Source organism: Mesoplodon bidens (assembly GCF_964165515.1).
Source record: "Mesoplodon bidens genome assembly, chromosome: 8".
Taxonomy (NCBI): domain Eukaryota; kingdom Metazoa; phylum Chordata; class Mammalia; order Artiodactyla; family Ziphiidae; genus Mesoplodon; species Mesoplodon bidens.
The window spans coordinates 111,710,186-111,731,542 of NC_138165.1; positions in this window are offsets into that span (position 1 = coordinate 111,710,186).

Sequence of the window (21,357 nt, forward strand, 5' to 3'; positions counted from 1 at the left end):
ATTGTCCATTTTGTATCTTCCTTTTCATTTGATTGTTGATATAAAGAAGTTTTAGATGTTTGTGTAGACCGATTCATTTACTTTTCTCTTCATAGTTTTTGCTTTGGGGTTACGCTTAAAATTCCCCATGCCATTTTATGGTTCTGTAAATATTCAACTCTCAAGTCTTTTTGGACTTTCATAATTTTGTTGTTCTTTAATGTTTACTATTTTAATCACAACTGAAATTATTTTAGTTTAAGACAAAGCAATGTTTAACTTTATGAATTTATGAATGTTAGTTACCCTCTTTCCCCCATTGATTTGAAATGCCATCATTATTGTACACTTAGTGTGTATTTACAAATGTGTATGATATGAAACCCCCTGAAGATTATGGAACCAACTCGGGTCAGAGGGCTAATAGTGTCTGTGAGGTTGTCACACACAATTGTCTCTGAGACTCAGGATGCATATTCCAACTGGGCTGTCATCTTCTCCGGGGATGTGCAGGGTGAGCGTCCCAGCACACCTAAGCTGGTCCTTCCTGGTTCTCCGGGCATGGTCCGTGGTCCCTGGATTTATCCTGGCTTCAGCCTCTTCATCTCCAAACCATTGTCAACTCTCTCCCTTTATCTTCTTCCCAGGTTTTGATTTCAAGGTTCCAGAGAGTCAGAGAGCTTTTCTTCCCCCACAATGTAACCACCCCAGTGCACAAAGCTACTTAATTAGGTTGGGCTTCTCCAACAGCAGACGCTGAGAAAAGGATGTGAACACAAGTAATTTACCTTGGAGGGGCTTCTAGGAAGCACTGGTAGGTGACTACAGAGTGGAACATGGGAGGAAGTTGAGAGGAGGAGCGTCGATGACTGTGGGGGACAGCTGGCCCCATCCCCCTGGGGGCCTCTGGCCCACTGTGGATCACGTCTGAGTCGGCCCACCTGAGGGGTACGAGAGCTGGGGTATTTATCCACCACTTCTTGTCCGTCACTGGTGGAGAGCTGATCCTGGGGGCCCTTAACTCCCTGGCATTCTGGCCTGCTCCTGCTGCAGAAGAAGGCTTGAGACGGAGCTGCAGGTATCATCAGTTTTACGCTGATGATAAGAAGAACACCAACTGTGACTGCTCAAGTCCACCCCCTGAAAGTGTCCCCAACTGATGGTAGTCCAGGTGCTACTGAAAATACTTACACGATGGGAGAATTCAGGGTGGACTGCATCATGGTGGGGCAGCTCTGGTGAGAAAATCCTTCTCTGCATTGAGCCCAAATAGCTCTCCTTCAAACTTCCACATTTTGTTCTAGTTCTGCCTCCTGGGAAAAAAAAAAAAGGATCAAAACATATTTTCCAGAGGAGTGTGAACAATGACCCAGAAACACCAGAGTCTTCCCTCCTGCACACACTAGGGTAAAGCCCTAAGTTGCATAACTAGGATTCTGCCCCACCCTCCTTATTTATCTATAGTTGTCATTTCTTAGAACAGCCGGCAGGATGCTTGTGTGGGTGTAGCTGAGGGGAAGGCAACTCCATGTGTGTGTCAGTGGGGAGGGATGCAATAAAGTCCACTCAGCCACCAAGCACCTTGATTAGGTCAGCTGCTCCAGGAGTTGGGGGAAAATGTACCATTGAATGACTAATTCATGACTCATGGAATGTTTATGCTCATTTTCAGATTTTTTTAAACTCACAAATGCTTCTTTCCCACAAGCAAACAATTGCCATTTCTGTCCTAAAAGATGGTAGATTGGCCAATTCTATCATCATCTTAATCTCCTACCACATACTAATGGAATACATGCATTTCACTTGGCTTAGAAGAAGATGGATTCCCCAGACAAAATCTGATTTTAGTCTATTTCATTTCTTGCTCCATAAGTAAATCCCAGATGACATGAAAGGAGGCCAGTGCTTGCGGCCACCCCATAACGACAAGTCCACAAGCCAGAGACACTGGGGAAGGAATTTATACTTTGCATTCACTGGCTTTTCTTCAAATATTTGGGTGGGGCACTTGCATCTCATATTTTAATGACAGGGAGAGTGATAAATGAGATCATAAACTAAACTCTATTGTCATCGCTTTACAATTGTTAACTGGGATTAATTACAAAGAATATGGGCTAGAAGCACCCCTCAGGTTCATAAATTGAAGGTCATTTTGTAAGATGTTCAAGGGTGCCAGGAAGACTCTTCTTTCTATCATTTCAGTTGGCTCATACTCCCAGGTCAGCTGGGAGACCTGAGTCTGTGGGATTAGGAATTAATTTCTGACCTAGAAGTCAGAGGCTGGGCTGTGCAAATCTGCAAAGGGAAGTTCTCATTTACAAAGGCAATTCCACCGTCGTTGGTAGTGTGTACCCAAACCCCAGCCCACAAAGCCTGTGTTCCCAAGGGTCACCTCCTCCCTGAGCCCCTGACTTGCCCTCACCCCAGAGCTGGGCACTGCTCTCCTGGCTGGACCTCCAAGCCTGCGGGCTGAGCAGGGAGCTCCACCTCTGGAAGAGCCCCAGAGGTGCCCAAGAACTTTGGGAGCCATTGCTGAGATTGGCTTCTGGCTCCAGCCCAGTCTTTCTTGGGCTCCTGAGGCAGCAGAGACTCAGAGGAGGCTCTCCATCATGGGAAGATGCTGGTCCTGGCAAAGAGCAAAGATTTAGTGCTTGTGCTGTGGTCCAGGCCATCCCTGCTTCTGTTCAGTTAGTGAAGATTGAGGTAGGAGGCCTGGTCCATCCTCAGCAATGTAGCAAGATGGCGCAGGGCCAAGGTGTCTTGGGACACATTGAACAACTTCAGAAGCTGCTCTTTTAGCTCATGACCAGTTTTTAACCATGGCTTTGGTGTTGGGGAGACAGAGGTCAAGATGAACATTTAAGATTTTAAGAGGCTGAGTGGGAAAGGTGCTCTATGCCCACAGTACTAGGCTGACTCAGAAATCTTTTTTTTTTTTGGATGTACGCGGGCCTCTCACTGTTGTGGCCTCTCCCGTTGCGGAGCACAGGCTACGGACGCGCAGGCTCAGCGGCCATGGCTCACGGGCCCAGCCGCTCCGCAGCACGTGGGATCTTCCCGGACCGGGGCACGAACCTGTGTCCCCTGCATCAGCAGGCAGACTCCCAACCACTGCGCCACCAGGGAAGACCCTCAGAAATCTTTTGAATAGAGATCCAGAGAGCACAGAACATCAATGACCTAGAAATATGTTCAAGAACAAGTAGATATTTATAAATATAATCAATAATCTGTAGGGTATGTGAATATATGTTTCTGCAAATTTGGTTGACATTTCATCAGGCAAGGAATGGGTTTAAAATGGAGGTGATCCATGGCATTTGCTGCAGTGCCCTCACTGGGGTGGGCACCAGGAGAGTGTGTGAAAGAGAAAGAGACTTGAGTATTGTGGGCCCTTAGTTCTCTCTGGGGCTAGGCCATTACATCATCTCTGGTCAAACATGGTCCTTAGAGCCACCCCTGATTTCCTCTTTGGCCCATTAAGTCACTATGATTCTTACCTACTTGGACGGTCCCGGGGAGTTAAAGGACACTTGAGTCCCTGGACAGGACAGCAGCACATGGATTCCCTGGTGGGGCTTTTCCCAAAACTTTCCACATGGGGGTTCTGCCAAGCTCATTTCCTTTCAGAGAACTGAGACTTTTCCTTGGGGTCGTCAGACTCATTCATTATCTATTTTTATATTAAAAGAACAGAAATTTCATTAACTAATAAAAACTGGGGAAAGATGTCCATTGCCACATAATATTGGGGACAGATGTTTAATTTCAAAGCATGCATAAATGTACTCTAGTTTCCAACAAAGTGGAAGCCAGACGCTCTTAACAGCCCTTACCAATTAGCAGTGTTCCCTCCTCACCCCCCTACGCCCACTGCCTGACACAGACTGATGGCTGGACTTGCTGTCACACGGCCGGAGATTTAAAGGAGATTGTCAGCCTGGGCTAACCTCAAATCCCACCTTGACGCTGGCTGCCAAGGGTGGGCAGTTTTTGAGGTTCCTTGTCCCTCCTTCTCTTCTGCTCTGGCCACCCTTTCTCCCAGCTATGGTTCCATGGTTCCTGATGAAGACTTTCCATTGTGTTCCAGCCAACTTCCAGGGCTTCTGCAAGGTGACATGGTGTGGGAGGAGACCCAGAGATCAGATTCAGACCTGGGCTTTGCCCTTCACTGCTTTATGAATCCAGACAAGTCATCTTACTTGTATCTGAGCCTTGGTTCTTCCCCTGAGCAGCAGGAACACACACTATAAAAGGGGATATGTAGTTATATATCTCATATGTGAGGAATAAATTAAATAATGTGAACAAAATTCTCTGTACTGCTTGACACATAGTTAAGGCTCAATAAATGGGAATGATGACACCATGATGGCCATGATGATAGCGATCAAAGATCTCAGTGTAGGGACTGTCTGAGACTAGACACTCAACCAAATTTAAGAAGACAAATAGGATGATGCTAAATAACCACTTGTATGAATAAGGATGTTTTAGAGTTACAAACTGCTTGCAAATTCATTGTTAACTTTCATCCTTACCTGTGCAGCAGGTAAGGCAGAAATGCATGACTCATTTTACTACTGAGGAGGCTCAAGGTCATAGAGTAGCAGGTTGGGGGACAGGCTTGCTTGGGGTCACATTCTCTCCTGGCACCTCCCTGTCCTTATGCAGTGCCCCCTGCAGTGTCACCTCCCACCTTTCTCCACACATGGCCCCTCCTGTCCTGCCTGCTTTCCTCCCCTGTCCCCTTTGGGGCCTCGTGGTGTCTATACCTGAGCAGTACAGAGTGATGATGCCTCTGCTGAGACTGCTGTTTGGCGGGAGGTACAGGTGTCTTGTGCACACACTTCATGCATCTTGTACCCACACAACCTCACTGTTCCCACCTGAGGAAGGACCTCGTCATGGTGTCTTATCAGCTGTGATTGCACTGGCCTTGTGTCATTGGCCCAGAAGAGCCTCAGTCTGGGTATTGGTCACAGAGTTAGGGGCTCATTATTGGAAAGATGTTGGCTATCATAACTGAGGGTGTAAACACAGAGGTGAAAATTAGGGCATCACAGGTGAGGGGTGCCACCATCTTTGTCTCCTCAGAAACAAGGTGAATGGGGTTGCTTGTTGGCTGTTGGCAGCTCATCTTAGGCCTCAAGCTGGAGGGCTTGGGAGGGCCCATCTGCCCAGGCTTTTCCCTACTGTGCGCACCTCTCGTTGTGGCGCATCACCCAGCCTGAGGAACGTGGTCTTCCTGGAGCAGGGATGGACCATCCTCTCTGGTCCAGCTGGTCTCACCTTTGCCTCCAGGTGAACCCAGAATGGCCACAGCACATCTCCTCTCATCCCACCCATGCTCTGTCCGGCTTCCTGACACCCCAGTTGGCTGGCCCACGGAAGCCCAGGGGATGCCATTTGTCGTAGTGTCCTGAAGGGTCTCGGAGCCTCCCATCCTGGTCCTCCCACTCACCACTGGGGGAGGGAGTGTTTGCGGGGTCTGCTCTATCTCAGGGGGTGTCCCACCTGGTGGGAGAGACTAGGAAGTCAGCCCCAGGATCCCTAACTCTAGGTTAGGTCACTTTTGACTGGTGTCCATGTGCACAGAAAATACATATGAACAGAAAATACAAATATGCAATAGCATAAAAATTATGTGGGTAAGAAAAGAGAGAAACACACTTTGTAAAGGGTGTACTACAGGAAGTAAAACTCAATTGTAAATAGCAAACTGATTTCTAACTTCAAAAATCAAGAAAAATATTTCTTGTGTGAAACTGGAGATGAAAGAATAAGTGAGACAACAAAGGTAAAAAGAGCTGGTGAGAGATGGAAAGAAAGCTTGGTGTGAGGAGGGAATATGGTTGTGAAGTCAAAGAGGTCATTTCAGAATGACAGTTCCGTGAAGGGCAACACTGGCACTTAGAACATTTCACTCAGTGACATGGAGGATGAGCCTGAGAAACCACCAGAATGTTCCTGGAAAAGGGGGAGTGACTTAAAAAGAAGGAAAGGTGAAGATCCTGGGGGTAGGAGGAGAAGAACAGGCCCAGCAGCTGAGGAGTCAGTGGCCCTGAAGAGGAGCTGGAATAAATGGCACAAAACAGTATTCAGACAAGTGGGAAGAAAAATAGCCTGAGAACGGCTACTGCACAGCAGAAACGGGCTCCCCAGGACCCGCTACGTTCAGAAAGGGAGAAATACCCTGACACATACTGATAAACACTTGAACTTCCAGGAAGAAGAAGGGATCCTATGAATACTTAGGTCAAAAAGCAATAGGACATTCTTTTACACGTAGCTGTCCAGTTTTCCTATCACCACTTATTGAAGAGGCTGTCTTTTCTCCATTGTATATTCTTGCCTTCTTTATCAAAAATAAGGTGATCATATGTGTGTGGGTTTATCTCTGGGCTTTCTATCCTGTTCCATTGATCTATATTTCTGTTTTTGTGCCAGTACCATACCTTCTTGATTACTGTAGCTTTGTAGTATAGTCTGAAGTCAGGGAGCCTGATTCCTCCAGCTCCGTTTTTCCTTCTCAAGATTGCTTTGGCTATTCGGGGTCTTTTGTGTTTCCATACAAATTGTGAACTTTTTTGTTCTAGTTCTGAGAAAAATGCCATTGGTAGTTTGATAGGGATTGCACTGAATCTGTAGATTGCTTTGGGTAGTATAGTCATTTTCACAGTGTTGATTCTTCCAATCCAAGAACATGGTATATCTATCTGTTTGTATCATTTTTAATTTCTTTCATCAGTGTCTTATAGTTTTCTGCATACAGTTCTTTTGTCTCCTTAGGTAGGTTTATTCCTAGATATTTTATTCTTTTTGTTGCAATGGTAAATAAGAATGAAATTAGAACACTCCCTAACACCATACACAAAAATAACTCAAAATGGATTAAAGACCTAAATGTAAGGCCAGACACTATAAAACTCTTAGAGGAAAACATAGGCAGAACACTCTATGACATATATCACAGCAAGATCCTGTTGGACCCACCTCCTAGAGAAATGAAAATAAAAACAAAAATAAACAAATGGGACCGAATGAAGCTTAAAAGCTTTTGCACAGCAAAGGAAAACATAAACAAGATGAAAAGACAACCCTCAGAGTGGGAGAAAATATTTGCAAATGAAGCAACTGACAAAGGATGATGCTCAACATCACTAATCATTAGAGAAATGCAAATCAAAAGTACAGTGAGGTATCACCTCACACCCGTCAGAATGGCCATCATCAAAAAATCTACAAACAATAAATGCTGGAGAGAGTGTGGAGAAAAGGGAACCCTCTTGCACTGTTGGTGGGAATGTAAATTGATACAGCCTCTATGGAGAACAGTATGGAGGTTCCTTAAAAGACTAAAAATAGAACTACCCTATGACCGAGCAATCCCACTACTGCGCATATACCCTGAGAAAACCATAATTCAAAAAGAGTCATGTACCACAATGTTCATTGCAGCTCTATTTACAATAGACAGGACATGGAAGCAACCTAAATGTCCATTGACAGATGAATGGATAAAGAAGATGTGGCACATATATACAGTGGAATATTACTCAGCCATAAAAGAAACAAAACTGAGTTATTTGTAGTGAGGTGGATGGACCTAGAGACTGTCATACAGAGTGAAGTAAGTCAGAAAGAGAAAAACAAATACCGTATGTTAACACATATATATATATGGAATATAAAAAAGTAAATAATGGTTCTGAAGAACCTAGGGGCAGTACAGGAATAAAGATGCAGATGTAGAGAAGGGACCTGAAGACATGGGGGGCAGGGAAGTGTAAACTGGGATGAAGTGAGAGAGAGGCATGGACATATATACACTACCAAATGTAAAATAGATAGCTAGTGGGAAATAGCCACATAGCACAGGGAGGTCAGCTCGGTGCTTTGTGACCACCTAGAGGGGTGGGATAGGGACGGTGGGAGGGAGATGCAAGAAGGAGGAGATATGGGGATATATGTATATGTATAGCTGATTCACTTTGTTATAAAGCAGAAACTAACACACCACTGTAAGGCAATTATACTCCAATAAAGATGTTAAAAAAAAAAAAGCAATAGGACAGGGCTTCCCTGGTGGCGCAGTGGTTGAGAGTCTGCCTGCCGATGCAGGGGACACGGGTTCGTGCCCCGGTCTGGGAAGATCCCACATGCCACGGAGCGGCTGGGCCCGTGAGCCATGGCCTCTGAGCCTGCGCGTCCGGAGCCTGTGCTCTGCAATGGGAGAGGCCACAACAGTGAGAGGCCCGCGTACTGCAAAAAAAAAAAAAAGCAATAGGACAGAGAGGGATGGCCCGAGGCCTCCCCTCAGGTCCAAATGGACGGTAAACTGCTGACCTGTGGGAGGCAACGGGATGATACGTCAGACCTGTAGGTGTTGGTGGGGATGTGCAGGTGGTGGTGCAGATGCGCAGGTGTTGGTGCAGGTACGCCACTGCCATCCTGACATCTACTCGTTGGAAAGGCTCAGTGGGAAAAGACTGGTATCAAGCAACCCATGAATGAGACTGATGACAAAGTCACCATTCACAAGACAAGTGAAAACAAGCTACCATCAAAGAGACCTTTTTTCCTCCATCATTTGAAGATGATCTGATTTATTGAAAAACAATAACAAGCATGAGTTCAGAGGTAGCTGGTGACAAAAGTGAAAATCCAGGAATTCATGGTCTGTCTACATGTTCTGTGTATTGATCAGCAAAACCAAGCATGTTTCTCTCTCCATCTATATATACCAGATTGAGGAATATATATATTCTCACTTATTCACTGATTAATTCTCCAGAAATGGGGATGTTTTGATGTCCATTATATATAGTAAATATTTTCTACTTTCTTTTCCTGAAAAGGTGACATCTTCAAATCAATGGCATCTTCGAGTTAATAAAATGTGGCTCAATAGAAAATCGCTTTTCATTTTCAAGAGTAACAGAACGATCAAGAATAGAGCTCTAGAAATCATGAGAAATGTGAAAATGCTGGTGAGAGTCTCTTCAGAGTGACACCTGTGTTCCCACATGGGAAGATTTCGTATTTAAATGTGCCCGTTCTCCCGGGAAGGTGCCTTGATGCCTTGGGGGTGAAATTCTTGTTAAAATCCCCAAAGTCTATTGGGGAACAAAATGATATTAAGGTCACTTGGAAAAAATGTGCAAGAATAACCAAGAATACTCTGAAAAATAACCATGTGAAACGACCCAGAGAACCAAATAGCAAACTACCTTAAGATAATGACTAAAGTAGCCCAGTACTCGTGTGGACAGAAATAGAATAATGGCAGCCAATAGACAATCCAGAAACGACTCAAGATATTTTAACATTTCTTACATGAAAAGGGAGAATTCAGTCCATGTAGAAAAGATGAACTGTGCAATAAATGTTACTGGCATAGGTGGTTACAATTTTTGAAAAAAAAATTGAAGTTGGATTCTTACCTCACAATAAAATGAATTCCAGATGGTTTGAAGAGATAAGCGTAGTGCAAATGAAATGGTAACGGAATTTGAGGGAAATATGGGTGCGTATTTTTGCACTCTGGGGGTGAAAAGGCTTTTCTAAGCATAAAACTGAAGTTAGGAAAGAGAATGGAAAAGTTTTATTACTCTTTCTAAAAATGTGAAACTGACATATGGGAGGTGGAAGGCAAATGAAGCACTGACGTCACCGTGTGCATCCAGAGACAAAGGCTTTCTCTGTGTGATTTATGACAACACGTCCTCACTTAGAGCCCAGAGCTGTCATCAGCCTTCACAGAGTCACCTATTGAATGCTGACACAGCCCTGCCAGGTGGGCTGGGATTGTCCATGTGTCACAGATGGGACACCGAGCCCCAAGAGCTCACATAAATCAGTGTGGGAAAGGACAGACATCTTCATAGAAGAATCAGCCATTTACAGCAGAAGTAAAAATGAATTAATCTGAGGGGGAAAATGATTCAAATATACTGTTGGTCAAAGAACTGACATGGAGAAAGCAGTCAGGTATCTCACTGATTGTGAGAAGACAGGAAGTGGTGATGGGCGGGGCCAGGGCTGCCCGAGGGGCCCTGAGAATGCTGGATGGCAAAGTGGGCGGAGTGGCCAGGCAGCTTCAGTCACAACTGGGTAAGTTGCTTCATCTCTTGGCCTCAGTCTCCACATCTGTAAAGTGGGAACAATGATGCCATCATCATTTCGTGACTGTGAGGATTTTATGATTACTTCAGGTGCCTGGCATGGAAGCATAGGGACCATGTGTAAATATAGTCAAATATATCAGCACTAGGCCCTCAATATCCCAGTTGCTGGCCTTTTCTCGGGAGCCCATGCATCAGCAGGAAATGGGAAACTCTTGGAGCCCATCCTGGGAAACATCACAATTCCCTACAGGTGTTCTCCTAACACCAGTGACGCAGTCTTTGGGCATCAAATCCATCTTGGGGCCTTGAAAATAGAGCAAACCTCCAATATCTGCAGAAATTCTTTCTTCTGCTCTGTTGGGGGTCTGAGGAAGTCTCTTAGCTCTTTAATGGACAGAAAGAAAGAAGGAGTGGGGAGAGGTGGTGGGAACAGCAGCTCTGGCTCCTGGTGTGATGGGACGATGGTGTGACGTCCCTTGGGGACAGGCTGAGCTGTGAACAGTTCTGTCGTGTCAAGATGGGCCTCTGGGTCCTCCCGACTCCTCCATAACCCCTGCGTGTGAGCAGTGCACAGCCAGGAGGGCTGGGCGCCCACCAGGCTGAGGGAGCAGCAGCCCTGGCCGCCCAGATGTCTCTCTCTTCTATGTCTTCACCAGCCCCACTCTCATGCCTCTGGCTTTTCCTTCCACATGCTCTCAAGTCAGATCTGCCAACTCTGCCCCTACAGTGCAGCTGCCCCAGGCCTCCTGTGGGCACCAGTCCTACCCACTGGCCATCATGGTGGGCGCACCAGCCTGTCTGCCTTCCGCTGGCTCGTGGGCGCAGGCTGAGGACCCCCAGCCCCATCTCCTCTCCTTGGGCTGTGTTGTTGCCTCCATCATCGTGACCTTAGCTTTCCTTGCCAGCCTCCTATCCTGGGTCACCCCCCAGAGAGCAGAGGCTGGGCAGAGGGCTCCCTAGATTCCTGAGGGTGTTGGCAAGCCCGGGAGGGCAGAGGTGAGGACAGAAAGGAGGAGGGAGAGTCAATACAGAGACACTTCATTTTTGTGGGGCGGGTGATGACCACACTGACACCCCTGGGGAAGTGCTCATACCCCCTTGGACAAGGGTGGCCGCTGGCATCAGCTCCCCGCCCCTCACTCTGGATACAGGCTCCAGGCTGGGTGACGCTGGATGCACCGGTGTGAAGCTGGCCAGCGCCTGTGGGGACCTGGTCACGGCAGCAGTGGCTGGCGGGAGAGGTGGGGCAGGGGGTCTGGATGTGGTACATAAGAGATGTCCCTTCCTGAACGCCTAGTTGGATGACAGCCTCCCCAAAGGACCCCCTCCTTCTTCCACTAACTTTGCACCCAGCATCGTTTCTACAGGTAGTTGCAGTTGACTATACACCGTAAGTTGGGCATCAGTGCGCTCAAGGCTTTTGTTCCAGAGGTTTTGGTAAGTTCGACGACCGCACCATGGAGTGGGGCTGCCCAAATGTGATTGAGAAATGAAGCATTAATAGAAGCAGAGTGTCTGCAGTAATGGAAGGCAGAATCCCCATCCATCGGGGACAAGTCAGACCCTCACCAAAGCATCCGGTTCCTTCTCAAGCTGTGCTTTTAGAGCTGCGGGGTTTGATCACCTTTCACCCTCTGTGTCCCGAGAGATGGGGCCCTGAGAAAGCTGGGGCTTTGGGTGAACCCCGTATTCCTGCCCTGAACGTTGGTTGTCTTTCTCATTATAGAAAACCTCCCACGACCCATCACCTTTCTCCTCGAGGCTGGAGGCTGGGGCAGCCCACCCCTCCCCGGTCTCCTGTCTGCTGCTACCATCCCAGCCCCTAAAGTGGACCCTGAATTCCTCTAACTGGAAGATACCTCAATGCAAAGAGAGAGCGAGATAAAGTAGCTACACCTACGGGAACCTGCTGGCCTCACAGGGCAAGATTTCCCAAACTCACATGTCCGAGATCTTCACCAGTCCCCCTAGTCCAGTGACAGGGGCCCTCCCGCCTCTCTCCTGGGGGCCAGCCTGGATTTGGGGTGAGGACGTCTGAGGTCTCAGAGCACCCCACATCGCCCCAGACCCATCATGCCGCCCTCTGTCCACCGATCCGACGTCTTTTCTCCTGCAGCCCACCATTCCTTGTGACCCTGAGGTCACAGGTGAGGGTGTGGGGGTGTGAAAGGGGCACGAGTGCGCCACGAGGAGGAGGAGGAGGAGGAGGAGGAGGAGGAGGAGGAGGAGGAGGAGGACCAGTGGAGGCAACGGGGTGGCCTGGGCGCAAACCCCGCTGTGGCCGCGTTGCGAGGGTGAAAGCTCAGATTGCCAAGGAGCCAGTGGGTGGAAGCTGGAGAGAAAAGCCTCAGCTGAGACCCTGAGGAGGAGGCTCTGGGGATGCTAGGAGGCGTGGAGGTGATTCCTAACGTGGTGGAGTGGACACCAGCCGAGTCGGGGGGTGTCTGGTGGTGCCTGGTCCCACAGCGTGTTTCCAAAAATATTTATTTATTTATTTATTTTCCGTGGCACCACACGGTTTGTGGGATCTTAGCTCCCCGACCAGGGATTGCACCCGCACCGCCTGCACTGGAAGTGTGGAGTCTTAACCACTGAACTGCAGGAAATTCCTCCAACGCTTTTACAGCGAAGTTGTCATGAGTCTATGAATGAAATTCCTTCTCCAAGGGATTCTCAGCCCTAGCGTCTTAGCTCTGGGTCAACTAAGGAGATTATGGTCCTAAAACTCATGTGTCCTGACCCAGACGAGCCAGAGAGTGGGCAAGACGGGGCTGCATCAGGCCTCAGAGAGACATGCTGTCCTGCATGTCCCGCGGGTATCAGGTATTTGGCTCCCACCTGGAAGTGGTCGGGCCCAAGTAGAAATGTCCTGGCACTTCCAGGATGACTCTGCAGATGGAGAAATTAGGGGAATTTGGGGTTCTGGAATTAGTTATGCTCCTTTGACAAAGGGAGCTGATGGACCCAGGAATCCAGTGCCAACAGCCCAGGGGTGCCTCAGCGCCATTTAAAGTCTACATATCCAGACAGAAGAGGGGGTGGTTGGACAAGACGGAGATTTAAAAAATAAACATTTTTTTTTAAACCTGGTGTTGTAATGTTTCCTTTTAAGACACATTTTAATTAATTAATTAATTATTCTTTTTGGCTGTGTTGGGTCTTCATCTCTGCACGAGGGTTCTCTCCAGTTGCGGCAAGCGGGGGCCACTCTTCATCGCGGTGCGCGGGCCGCTCACTATCGCAGCCTCTCTTGTTGCGGAGCACAGGCTCCAGACGCGCAGGCTCAGCAGTTGCGGCGCATGGGCTCCGTTGCTCCATGGCATGTGGGATCTTCCCAGACCAGGGCTCGAACCAATGTTCCCTGCATTGGCAGGCAGATTCTCAACCACTGCGCTACCAGGGAAACCCAAAAAATAAACATTTTTAAAGAGCAGTTGTAGATTTACCGAAAAATCATAAAGACAGTACCGAGAGAATTCGGTCTCTCTTTTGCTCACCCCGAGGTTTTGGTGGCTTCTGTCTAGCAGAAGGCACACCCGTCCGGGGGTGGCCATGTGGATGGCCCATTGCTGACGGGCTCTTTTGTGCAGCTCTTCTGTTAACATTTCCGATGTTACGTTCTTACAAGCACTTGTGAGGTATGTGCAGCTCTCCAGGCCTGGAGCAAGGGGAAGCCCATCACAGGTGGACACTGGGGCGAGCACAGGCCAGGAATGAGGGGGGAGGGCAGAGAAGCACCAAAGGGTAGACTCACGGGGACCAAGGGCCACTCCCGAGGCCCAGGTGGTCACCTTGGCAGGTCTAAGGAACTGGGCTGCCCTGGGGGTTGTGCTATGTTGAGAGACAGAATCTGTCAGCATTGGTGGGACCGTGCGGGGGCTGTTCTGGTTCTTGCCGTCTGTACCCGTCACATGGCTGCCTCCTTCTGGGCTGGATGACTCTCCCTTGCTGGGGGCGGGGGCTCCTTGAGCTGCTGCATCGCTTCTGAAACCCGATGTCCGGGTCAGACTGCGGCACGCAGCCAGGTCAGTACATGGTCACTGCAGAATGAATTTCTGTCCCAGAAGGAGTCCCCTTTGTAGGCTGAATAACAAACCTGCAAAGATGTCCCCATCCTTGTCCCTGGAACCTGACAATGTTACCTTATGTGGAGAAGGGGGCTTTGCCGGTGTGACCAAGCGAAGGGTCTGGAGATGGGAGATCATCCTGGACTCTCAGTGTCACCCCATATCAGCACAGGCTAGCCGTCCAGAAGGGGGGCGGGAGTGAAAGCCACGTGATGGTGGAAACGGGGAGAGAAGGACGTGTGACGGGGCTGCGAGCCCCGGGATGTAGCAGCCTCAGTCCTGGCCGATCCCGCCCCCCCCCCCCACACACCTGATTTATCCCCGTAAAACTCTGTTCAGATTTCTGACTTCAGGACTGTAAGAGAATAGACTTCGGTTGTTTAGCCGTTAAGTTTGTGGTAGTTGTTACAGCAGCAGCAAGACACCAATACAGGCCCCATATCTCCTGTAAGGTGGATTAAAAACTTTTTTTCAAAAATTATAAACGAATTCCTACATCTGAAAGAATACACAGCCGGAGCACATGTGATATTTAGAAGGAGGCGGGGCCTGTCGGTCAGGACTTGTTCCTGCTGCCAAGCAGCCGTGACGGCGGGCCTGTTGCCCTGTTTTATAGATGAGCAAGCGGAGGCGCAGAGAGGTCGAGGATCCACCCAAGGTCACGGAACCTGTCCTGTTTCTCACCTTCCAGTTCAGAAACAGAACCTCCGGTGTGGGGCTGGTGTGATCCCCTCCAGGCCCAGCCCTCCCGCCTTCCCTCTCGGACAAGGTTCCGAGTTTGCTCGTGGGCAGACGCATCCCTGGGAGAAGCACAGTGGTGGGGACTCAGGAGCAGAGAGAGGACCCTGAGGGGGTAGGAACAGGCCTGCTGGGGACAGAGGGACAGGGGGACGTGGTGGCTCCTGGGACGGGCTTCCCCACAAAGAAGAGATCTCTGTGGTTCCACCACATGGCGCCGTCACACGCAGTAAAGGGGGCTTGTGCTTCCAAGAGGGCGACGCCTTGCAATGGGGAAAGGATTCGGCTCGAGGAGGGGCAGGTGGGGGACGCGCAGCGCGGCTCCGGCTGTTGCTCTGGAGATGCTCGGCACGTTTCTCCCGTTTATGCCTTTCCTGCTCGTGCCTGTTGGCCCTCTGTGCCGCTGGCCATCCCCACAGATACGAGCACCCGTGACAAAGGGCGCAGAAGAACAGGATGCGCGATGTCACCCAGGGCGCAGTGGATAGGGTGGGGCAGAGGTGACATTGTGGGTGCTGGACCCCCCCGGGGGCTTGTTTGGAAGAGGCGGCCGGTCGCTGGGCCCAGGAGCGGCCGGGGGTGGCGATCTTGTTTGGGCCCCTCACGCCCGCCCCTCCACCTATCCCAACTCTGGCACCGGTGACAGCCAGACTTCAGGGGCCATCGGGGGAGGACATTGTAAAGTATGTAAGGGGGACCCTCAGGACACCTGGGGTCTTACAGCTGTGGCTTCAAAGCCCCGGGGAGTCTGTGTTTGATCCCGTTAACGGCTCAAAGCACGACATCCAAAGACCTCAGCTCCTGCCCTCTGCCCCCTGCTCTGGAGAACAGGCCCATGATTCAGTTTCCATGTAGCCATTATGACCTTCGACAGATGTGTCTGAGGAACAGAGAGACAGAGACAGAGACGGAGACACAGAGAGACAGAGACAGGAGAGAGAGCAAAGGGGGGGGGCAGAGAGGGAGAAAGAGGGGGGGCATAGTCAGATGTACCAATGTCAGCTTTAGAGGTGATTCCAGTCCTGACTGCTTTTATTTGCTGTGTTTCCAGCGTTTCATCTGGGAGTGCTTTGTAGCAAAGCTAACTGCGTGTATGTCTTTGGAGGGCAAGCCCAGGGGCCGAGGCTCCCCTGCTCTTGTTGTGGTCAGAGGGGGTTCCTCTCACACTTCGCTGAGGACAGAGGATGCATCTTTTTGATGCCTCTGTATGTTAGTCTGTTATATGTCTGTGCAGAGAGAACTGGGGTGAGGGAACCCCCTGTTGGCCTGGCCATAGCACCTCCCACCCTGTCCCCAAGCCACTTTCCCCCAGCCAAAGAGCTGAGCCTTCCCTGCTCTGCACACAGCACACTGTGCACAGCACACTGTACACTGAACGTAGCACATAGCACACTGCACCCACACACAGCACACTGCACTCTGAACACTGCACACAGCACACTGTACCCACACACAGCACACTGCACTCCGAACACTGCACCCACACACAGCACACTGCACTCCAAACACTGCACACAGCACACTGCACCCACACACAGCACACTGCACTCCGAACACTGCACACAGCACACTGCACTCTGCACACAGCACACTGCACTCTGAACACTGCACACTGCGCCCACACACTGCACACAGCACTCTGCACCCTGCACACAGCACACTGCACACTGCACCCACACACAGCACACTGCACAGTGCACACTGCACCCACACACAGCACACTGCACAGTGCCCTCTGCACACCGCACTCTGAACACTGCACACAGCATACTGAACACTGCACACTGCACTCACACACAGCACACTGCACAGTGCACTCTGCACACCACACTCTGAACACTGCACACTGCACAGTGCACTTGGCATGAGCTCCATCAAAGGTCCTCTGCTCCCTGTCTTGGGGCCCTTGGGCCCTCGTGTGCCTCTTTAATTTGTATTTGTCAAGAGGTTTTCGGCAACTTATTATACACCTTAACTCTCTCCTGACTTCTTTTCCCCAGTTCTCACAGGTCCGTCCAGATTGAGAATTTTTCAGTGTCTAAGCCACCGGCTTCTCTATTAGAAGAGCCTCCTTCCCCTGGTTGGTTAAGTGGTGTTTGCTTCTGGAGAAGGGAAGGGGTCTCAGCTGCTAGTGACCTCTCACCCTCGCCTCCCTGACCCCACGTCTCCATCCTCCACACACATTCTCTCCCCTCCACTCCCCACCTCCCCACTGACACGGTTAGGATGGCTTATTTGTGGCTGCTTTTCATTTCACAAGACATCCTGGTTAAGAAATGCTAATGCCCTGATGCTTAAGGCCATGTGCTTGCTCAAACCCACACCGTTACACCCCTAATACTTAGTACCTCAAACCCCCAAAGGAGCCTCCAGACGTGGCAGTCAAGTCCTCACCCAAGGGGGCCGCAGTGTGTTAGGGTCAGAGCAGTAGCTGAGGAGAGAAATCCCCAAGACAGGGACGCCTTGGAGGCTGACCACGGGAGTAGCTTCTGGCAGGTCTGCCTTGACGGGCTGCAGGATGCTTTTAAAGCCCTTGTCAATGTCTCAGATGAGGTTGGACCTTTCCTACTTTACAGAACTCATAAATCCTACCGTCCAAGGTATTTACATTAAAATGTTGGCCTGCAGCTCAGAAATGGAATTCTAAGAAGAAGGATATTTCTCCTCTTGGACACACGCTACGCTTTCTCTGTGGTCTGTTGGAACCTGAAAAGCACCTGGAGAGGACTTGTCTTGGCTTGATTTTGCGATGAGTCCGTGGGTCACCAGCCCCTTGTGAGCTGCCCCGCAGGCTCCTCCACATGCAGAGCCAGCTGAATGTCCACATTAGCCGAAGTGCTTGCTTTACTGGGTCTGACTTTAAACAAACTGATTTCTACTAAGTTGCCGTGTGTGTAACCACAGCAGAGCAGGCCTGTGACATCACGTCTCCTTCGACGGTCACCCCGCTGGAAAGTGAGTGGCCCCCGGAAGCACACGGTAGGGCGTCTATCCTTTTGGAGGGTAAACATTTGGAACTTGTCTATTGGCTTTTTTTCTTTCCTTTTAAAAAAAATTTATGTATTTATTTATTTATTTTTGGCTGCGTTGGGTCTTCATTGCTGCTGTGCGGGCTTTCTCTAGTTGCGGCGAGCAGGGGCTACTCTTCGTTGCGGTGCGCGGGCTTCTCATTGCGGTGGCTTCTCTTGTTGTGGAGCACACGCTCCAGGCCCACGGGCTTCAGTAGTTGTGGCACTTGGGCTCAGTAGTTGCAGCTTGAGGGCTCTAGAGCGCAGGCTCAGTAGTTGTGGTGCACGGGCTTACTTGCTCCGCGGCACGTGGGATCTTCCCGGGCCAGGGCTCGAACCCCATGTCCCTTGCATTGGCAGGCAGATTCTTAACCACTGCGCCACCAGGGAAGCCCTGGCTTTTTTCTTCGATGTTCAGTGGATCACAAAAATATATATTCTTCACGCAGACAAATACAGTTCGAACTTTAAGGATTATTCTAAAGCTGGAAAATAAATATTGCTTAACTCTTCTGTTAAATGCATTTGAAATAAATCTAAAAACAAGCCTCTTTTCACGGCGGGCCAAAGAGAACCGTCTGTCTCATCAGGCCCTAAAATGCCACAAGGCTGAGGCCCCACAGCTGCCCCACCTCCGGGCAAAGAAATCCAGACTAGAAACCTTCCCGCGTTCACCAAGGACTGCTTCTCCCAGGTGGACTGGGCAGCAGTCTTTTGCCGGGAGTAACATCTTGCCGCCTGTAGTCCAAGTTGGTGGAAGAGTGGTTTTGTGCAGTTGTTCCAGACGGCCTGGGGAGATGCATGCGACTCACTGCGAGGTTTCCACCCAGGGCCACGGGCTGCGTGGAAGTGGCAGCGGAGGAGAATGATCCTCACTTCTCAGCCCCCAAGGTACCTGCTTCACTGAGAGACTATTCCTCCACATCTGTCTGATCCTGGTCAAATGACAAACAGATGCTTAGAGGAAATCATCTTTAAATCAATTCATACTGGGGTGTAAATGACTAATAGAGCCCTAACAATCACATTTGCATTGTTAAATGAGATGCTTTGCTAAATTAGTAAATTTTTAAAAAAATTTAATTTTGGACTCATTATAGACTTATGAGGAGCTGCCAAAATAGCACAGAGAGGTTCCATGGACCCCTCCCCTGGCCTCCCCCACTGGGGACTCCTTGCAGGGCTGTAGTACTTTATCAAGACCAGGAAGAGCTCACAGAGTCACAGGTGGGCACGGAGCACAGTGTGAAGTGTTAGGCAGTGTGAATGTGTGCATATTACAAGTACGGGGACGTATCTTTATGATCACTTCTCTCGATTAGTCTTGCTTTTTTTTTTTTTTTTTTTTTTTTGTGGTACGCGGGCCTCTCACTGTTGTGGCCTCTCCCGTTGCGGAGCACAGGCTCCGGACGCTCAGGCTCAGCGGCCATGGCTCATGGGCCCAGCCGCTCCGCGGCACGTGGGATCTTCCTGGACCAGGACACGAACCCGTGTCCCCTGCATCGGCAGGCGGACTCTCAACCACTGCACCACCAGGGAAACCCAGTCTTGCTTTTTACAGCTTCTTTCTTTCTGCCTCTGACTCCAAAAGTTCTCAGCATTTTCATAATCCCCTCGGCTCCACCACCGCCTGCCACCCCATGGTGGTCCTGGCTGGAGGGTCGCCCTGCTTTCTTTCCTGGCCGATGTGTGTAACTTCTGTTCCAGCTGAACGGACTCTCCTGCTGTCCCCCGAGCCTGGGTTTCTCCTCCCAACATGGCCTCCTCCACCTGGGCCATCCAGATCCGACCAGCTCCATCCCCGTCATCATGCCCTGCCCGCCACCTGAGGCTGAGAATCCCTCGGGGACATCAGTTACATAAAGTTCAAAGCCACATTTATGCTTTCCCTAAGGCTCTGGCTCAGCCAGTGACCCCACCTCCATGTGGGCCCCCCAGGAGCCAACGGACGCCACGGCTTCTAGCTCTCTCTCCCAAGTGGCCCTGCTGCCCGGTCCAGGGTTCTATGAACACTGGTGTTGCAGGGTTTCAGTAATGCTGTTTCAGCTGGTCTCCCTGCGCATCAGGATTCAGTCAACCATCCAAAGCCCAGGGGGTGGGGGCTGCAAATGTGTGGGTGAATTAGAAATCTTACACAATTGCCATCCCAGAAAACCCTCCGCAAGGCCTCAGCTTGACTCTGAGGTTCGTGTCAGCATCCTGAGGACGTCCTCCTGGGCCTTGGGTGGGTCTCCTCCTTGAAAACTGGCAAGTGGGCTTCTCATGGTGTGGTCCACCCAAGAAGGAGGGATCACTGTTCCAGGATGCACGGCACCCCCAGTCTCGACTGTCTCCTGGAGAAAAGCACCGCGTCCACGTCCAAAGTCTGCCTTGTATGTCCTGTCGGAGACCCACATGTCTTGCCCTGGTGCCTTCGGCGTTTGGACCAAGGAGCAATTGGGCCTGCTGTCCATCCTGCTTTTCACCTTGGATGTGACCTCACATTGGTGCTTCACGTATGCTGCTGGCGTCCGTCAGAGCATAACCTGTCCTTCCTCTTGTTTTCAGCATTTCAGGACTATTTTGTGCCTGTGAAAGGTGGATGTTATTTTTCACCCGATATGAGAGGCTCTGCCTGTTAATTAAGACATTTTCAATTGTAATTCTTATCACAGCTGGTTCCATGTCTGTCGTCTTGCTCTCCATTTTCCATGTTCTGATCTTTTCCTTTTGATTCTTTGCTGTTCCTTTGTTTTCCTCTCTCTTTATAGGGTGCATGCATTGCTTACTTTCATCCTCGAGGGTCAAACAGCAGCTTTGTATTTCTGCCGACAGCTACCCTTCTGGGGATAAAATGTTCCCATGAACCTGTACCTTCATGGTCACGTCCAAAGAGAAGTTCTTTATGCAGTTACATGTGGTGTGTGCTGGGTGAGCTGTGTGGACCTGACATGTGCCCCTCAGACCTGGATTGTGGGGGCAGGCTGAGTGTTCCCCTCTGCCCGGGACCTCAAATCTAGCAGGCCTTTGTCTTAGGGGCCCTGTGGTCGAGGCAGGGTCACCTGGCTCACCCTCAGGCCTGAGCCTGGCAGCAGGGTCGGGGGGCCACCCGGCTGTCATCACTGTGATGAGCACAGGGCTTAGCTTCTCATCCATCCTGCTTGGTAACAGGTGTAACGCCAAGGGTACCCCGGGCCCAGGCAGAGGTCTGCGCGTCAGAAAACCCAGCGGTGCAGAGCCCTCTCAGGATAGTGGACACAACCCAAGAAGGGGGCTAGCCTTGCCCCAGTGGTGAGGCTGGGAGAACTTGTGGGGGACCTGCCTGCCCTGCTCTCCCGGTCCCCCACCCCTCAGAGTGCAGCTCTGCCACATGTCAGACACATGTAGCATGTATGTGCACATGCAAACAACTTGTACGTGCACACAGAGACATATGCAACACAGTACACA